Source organism: Phodopus roborovskii, unplaced genomic scaffold (genome assembly GCF_943737965.1).
Source record: "Phodopus roborovskii unplaced genomic scaffold, PHOROB, whole genome shotgun sequence".
NCBI classification, from domain to species: domain Eukaryota; kingdom Metazoa; phylum Chordata; class Mammalia; order Rodentia; family Cricetidae; genus Phodopus; species Phodopus roborovskii.
In genome coordinates this window covers 46,271,881-46,278,458 of record NW_026126517.1, presented here as the reverse complement: position 1 = coordinate 46,278,458, position 6,578 = coordinate 46,271,881, and positions in this window count along the sequence as shown.

Below are 6,578 nucleotides of genomic sequence, written 5' to 3'. Positions count from 1 at the left end.
CTCATTACAGATGGTTGTGAGCCACCATGTGGTTTCTGGGAATTGACCTCAGGACCTCTGGAAGAGCAGGCAGTGCTCTTAACCTCTGAGCCATCTCTCCAGCCTCCCAAGTGCTGGGATTAAAGGGGTGCAACACCACCACCGCCCACCCCTGGCATGTTTTTCATACCTATGAAACAGAAGATTATATCTCTAGGGTTTGCATGTAGCTTAGTAAAGCACCTGCCTGGCATTCGTAGGACCCTGGGTTTAATAACTAGCACCACAGTGTGGCCCCAATACAGGGGCAGTGACTGGTGCTTGCCAGGCTCTCAGCAGGAGCTGCCATCACAGATGCTAAGCACTTGCCACCTTCTGTACACCTAAGGACGTCTGTCCTTTGTCTCAACTATTTTACTCTTCTGTGAGCACACTTCCCTTTTGCTGGAGTTGGCACTCATAGCCCCACCCCAAGTCACCCACCCACAACCCACTAGTTCCACTAAAGCAGCAAGCTAAATGTCTCTCTGAATGAACAAACTAAAGCAATGCTCTGGGCTGATAAAGACGGCGGCACAGTTGGACCTTGGCTTGGCGGCAGATAAAGGAGTGTCCCTTCATTGCCTGGCTGATTGTCCTGAGGCTATTTAGGAAAGGTGGCAAAGAGGCTTTCTTGGGGGATATCCTTCTGTATCAATGCAAACAGGCCAAGGCTGCCACCAACAGGAGATGGCCTCTTTTATCATGTTCAAACAAATCCCAGAATCATATCAAACACCACAAAGTTATTGGTTGTTTCTCACAAGAGGAATGCTTCATTAAAGGGTAACAGGTGAGCTACGATTTGACCAACAGTATGGTTTTAAAAGCAGCTGGTTGGTTTGAATGTGAAATCTCTCCCATGAGCTCAACTGTTTGAACACTTGGCACCCAGCTGGTGGCACTGTGTAAGGTTGTGAAATGTTTAGGAGGAAGTGGGACACTGGGGGAGGACTTTGAGGTTTTGTAGCCCAGTCCCCTTCCCTGTACTTCCTGAGTGGAGAGGCAATGTGACCAGCTGCCCCATGCTCCTGCTGCCATGACTTCTGGGCAGCATCCTTTCTTACTCAGTGAGTCCAAATAAACCCTTCTTGCCTTGTGTTACTTTTGCTACAGCAAGGAAAAGGGTCACTAGTACAACAGCTATGACAATTCTAAGCTTCTGAAGTTGTACATTTTGCTCCAAACTGTATAAAATGGATAGTTATGTGCACTTTTATATTATGAACTGTGGCAGATTGAAAGGTACATTATAAAACATAAAAGCACTGAAGTAAATCCTTTCTAGTAATGGATACAGCCCCAGCTCCTGTGACTTTTCTGCTTTAGTGCTCTCCTGCTTTAGTTACATTTGATCTTGTTCAGTTAGAGACAGTCTCACCGTGCTGCTCAGGCTAGTCTTGATCTCTTGGATTCCAGAACCCTCCTGCCTCAGCCTTCTGAAAGGCTGGGACTACAGGTGCCTGCCATTAGGCCTGGCACTTCCTCTTTGATTTAAAAGCTGGGAGGTATGAGAATAGTGTCAGGAAATGATGGTCATGACCAGTCTACAAAGAAATTGAACTGGAGGCTGGAGAGATGCTCAGTGGTTAAGAGTGCTTGCTGCTCTTCAGAGGATCTGAGTTCAGTTCCTAGCACCTACATCGGGTGGCTCATGGCTGTCTATAACTCTAGCTCCAGGGGACCCAATTCCCTCTTCTAGCCTATTTGGAAACTGGCTACATATTTTGTGCAGACATACATGCGGGCAAATCACCTATGCACATCAAGTAAAATTTTATTTTAGTTAATTCTTTCAAGACAGGATTTCCTCTGTGTAACAGCCCTGGCTGTCCCAGAACTTGATTTGTAGACCAGGCTGGCCTCAAACTCACAAAGATCTGCCTGCTTCTGCCCCCTGAGTGCTGAGATTAAAGGTGTGCACCACCGCTGCCTGGTTTCAAATAAAAAATTTAAAGAGCATGACTCAATGAGGAAGAGTACTTTCTGCTCTTGCCAAGGACCTGAGTTCGGTTCCCAGCCCTTACATCAGATGATTCACAGACGCCTATAACTTTAGTTCCGGGGAACCTGACTCCCTCTTGTGGATTCTGAGGGTACCTGTACCCATACACAAATCTGTATATAGATAGATACACATGTTCACAATTAAAAATAAAATGCATCTTAAAAAACAAACAAACAAAAGACGAATGTCTTTAATAAAAGGCAATGTGGTACAGATGAGGTGGCTCAGCAAGTGTAAGGACTCGCTCTGCAGGCCTGACAAGCCGAGTTTGATCCCTGGACCCAGAGGAAGGAAAGAACTGACTCCTGAAAATTGTGCTCTGACTTCATGATGGCTAATCTTGGCTATCAAGTTGACACCCATTGGAAAAGGAAACCTCAATTGAAGAAATACCTTCATCAGACTGGACATTCTAGGAAGGATTTTCACAATTGCTAATTGATGTGGGAGGACACCTGGGCAGGTGGGTCTGGGCTACATAAGAAAGCTGGCAAAGAGTCTGGGAGAAAGCAAGCCTGTAAGCAGCATCCCTCCATGATTTCTGCTTCCTTTCCTGCCCTGGCTTCCCTTGATGAACTGTGAACTAGAAGTGTAAGGCACATAAACCATTCCCTCCCAAGTTGCTTTTGGTCATGGTTTATCACAGTAATAGAAAAGACTTCCATACACATGCAGTAGTACACGTGTGGGCCTACATCTTACGTATGATGATAATAAATAATAAATGATAATAAATAAAATGGAACAACATGTAATGCTAGAAAGCTTTAAAAACAGAATGAGTTTCTCTAAAATATGGAATATATTTTAAAAACTTTTTATTGCATCTTACTTATATGTATGTATGTATGTGTGTGTGTGTGTGTGTGTGTGTGTGTGTGTCTTTGTGTGTGTTACACTTACCGTGGCTCAGGAGTGGAGGTCAGAGGACAACTTTCAGGTTCTCTCCTTCCATCCTGTGAATCCTTGAGAACAAACTCAGGAAACTCAGGTCATCAACTATCTTTACATGCTGAGCCCATTCACTGGCCTGAATAGTTTTTTAAACAGTATGTAACTTGTTTCCTGTTTTTGATGGGTATTCATAGCTGTGAACTCATCTGGGGTATGAGGGAAACCGTGGACTTGAACTTCTGAGTGGTGCTGGGAACTCTTGAGATGGATGAAACATGTTTTTCATTGTGTGATGGTCATCAGGCTCTGGAGGTTGGCGTGGAATGTTCTGGTTGGCATTCAAAATGTCACCCATAGGCTGCTGCATGGAAGGCTTGACCCCAGGTGGCCAGCTATGGGGTGAGGTGGTGAAAACTGGGAGGCAGGGCAAGTTATCATGAGCCAAGAGCAACCACCCTCTCTTTCACACTGTTTCTGCCAGGCGTTTTGTCACAGTGATGAAAGTCTGGCTAACACAGCCTCCGTCTCAGCACTACCAGGGTATGCAGTGTCTGAGCCATCCATCTGTATTTCTTGGAATTTCTCCAAAGATACACACGCATAATGCAAATTGGCATTTGTACAAAGCATCGCTGGCGTAGCAGATGACAGCAGGCACCCCAAATGTCCATCACAAGCAAAACTGGCTGAGTACATCAGGAGGCAGCATTTAATAGAGTTCTTTAAATTTTAAAAAGTTTTAAAAGCACAATGATTTCCAGTGTGGAATGATTCCCAAGACGTATTGATAAGGTCAAACAAAATGAGCGAAGTGAAGAATAATACCCACATGAAGTTTTGTATAGGAAGACAGGGGCGGGGCTCATGGTAAACCAGTTGCCTGGCATGCCTGAGGCCCTGGCTTTGATCACCAACACAGGGTGGGTGGAGCCAGAGATGAGACATCAATAGGTGGGTGTTTATGTTTCCATGACAAAACTTTGGAAAAGACAAGAAACTCACAGAACCGTTTGTGGATGTGTCTGAGGGATGGGAGCAAGGCAGTGCATTGGATACATTTCCCCCATTTTCCCAACATTTATTTACTCAGAGACAGGGACTCATGATGCCTGGATTGTCCTCAAACTCATTCTTTAAATTAGGATGACCTTGAATTTCTGATCCTCTTTTTGATTTTTTGTTTTTTGGTTTTTTGTTTTGTTTGTTTGTTTTTTAACAGGCTTTTCCTACGTAGCTCTGGTTGTCCTGAAACTCATTCCATAGACCAGGTTGGGCTTGAACTCACAGAGATCTGCCTGCCTCTGCCTCCTGAGTGCTAGGATTAAAGGCAAGTCCCACCACCACCTGGCTTGCATTTCTGATCCACCTCCCAAGTGCTGGGATTATAAGTGTGTGCCACCATGCCTGATTTTATGTAGTCTTGAGAACTACACCAAAGGCTTTGTGGATGCAAGTCAAGTACTCTTATTAACGGAGCCACATCTCCAGTCCTCCCACCTTAGGCCTTGAGACAAGTCTCTCATTGAATTCGGAGCTCACCAACTTGGCTAGTGCTAGCTGCCCAGCAAACCCCCAGGGACCCCAGTCTCTACCTCCCTGGGTTTTCAGACACTTGGCACTGTGCTCAGCATTTACATGGGTGCTGGGGATCCAAAAGCAGGTGCTCAATGCTTGCACATCAGGCACTTTACTGACTAAGCTATCTTCCCAGTTTCGAAATGTAAGAACACTGCTATCAAGCCAGGTAGATTGCTGCATGAGCAGAATAATGCAAAGGTTAAGTAGGGGCCATGCAGTTCAGGTTCTGAAAGCACATGGAAAACTGCTTAGTATGGTGCCCTTGAGCTGCTGGTCAGCTGTAAAGATTGTTTAGGCAGGTAAAACATCAAGGCTGTTTGTAAGAATGTTGGGGATACAAGTAAGAGGACTTGAGTTCAGATCCCAGCACTCAAATAGAAAGTTGGGCAGAGCCACACCTCCTGCCTGTAACTCCTACCTCCACCCCTACTATGGAGGTGGAGACAGGGATATCCTTGGGGCTTTTTGTGCTCCACCCTACCCCAGTTTCAGTGAGAGACCCTCAAAGAAATAAGGCAGAGAGATACATCCTCCTCTGGCTTCCAAGCTTCTGCACACACAAGTGCATATTCCACAAGTATCTACACATATAAAAGAAAGGTGAAAAATTATGGGATAGGATTTGTTAGGGAGACGGTGGGGCCTTCTAGGTTTTAGGAAATACTTATCAAAAGCCCAAAGATTGGAACACTTATGGTTTTGACTTTTAATGATTCCCCAGAGAACATCTTCTTAAATGCATTGAGAAAAATGACCTCAGTCCTCCTTTCTCTCTAGGGCTGCGGCAAAACGAAGCTTGTTTCTATCTTTGCTCAGTCGAGTTAAGTGATTTAAAATACTCCTTGTTCCTTGTCGATAGTACTGTCTCAGATTTCACCCATCATTAATCTTTGAGAAAAGTCATTATTAAATACAAAGTTGTGTAACATCTGAATCCATTTTAGAATAGGTTTTTCTTTTTCTTTAATTTGAAATAGAGCCTTATTTCACTATCTGACCCTTGCTGGCCTGGAACTTACTGTGTATATCAGGCTGGCTTAATTCATAGATACCTCTGACCGGCCTTTGACACTTCTGAGCTTGGATTAAAGGAGTGAATGTTTCTGGTGCCAGATCCTTGTGTATAGTTAACATACTCTACTAGTGAGCTCCACCCCAACTGTATTACAGGAGAAAATTTATTAGGAAATTTAAATGATTAAGCCTGCTGTGACCTCTTTTAGTTTTAATAAGAGGTAGGTCTATTTCACTAAGAAATGAAAATTTAATAATCTGTGCTTGCTTTGTTTGTTTGTTTACTTAATAGGGTTTTGCTATGTATCTCCATCTGGCCTTAGGTTCATGATTTTCCTGCCCCAGCCTTTCATAAGCTGGCATAACAGCTTAATAATTTGTTTAAGTATTGAGGGCATTATAGCATATATCATGTACATGTTTTTAATGGGTATTTTTGCTTGTTCTGAGACAGAATCTTGTTAGATAGCCAAGGCTGTCCTGGAACTCACCATTCTCCTGCTTCAGCCTCACATGCATGATATCCCCATACACATATCTTTATATGTCTTTTAAATAAAAAAAGCTATTTATTTGTGTGTGTGTGTGTGTGTGTGTGTGTGTAGGATGGGGACTTACCCTTGTGCCACAGTGTGAATGTGAAGTCAGGGGATGGTTTTCAGGAGTAGATTCTCTCCTTCACCACGGGGTCCTAGGGATTAACTCAAGGCTTGACAGCAAGCGGCTTTCCTTGTTGAATCATCTTTCTAGCAGCCACTTCTTTAGGTATCTTGATTTGTTCTGTACTCTCCTTCTCCCTAAACATGGACCCTGAAAGGAGCAGCTGCGAGTTGGAGTGGGTGATTCCTAATGACAGGATATAGAAGAGCCAACTTTGTTTTTACCAAAATCGTGAAGTTGTTCAATAATTCTAAGATGAGTCATCCTAGCATTTTAAAATCACATTAACCCCGATGCCTTGAAAACAGGGAGCGCTTCAGGGAAAGTGCATCCAATAATGTTAAAAATCTCTTCTCTCCCCCTCCCTTTCTTCTCTCCTAATCTATGTAAAAAAGAAACCCCCTTT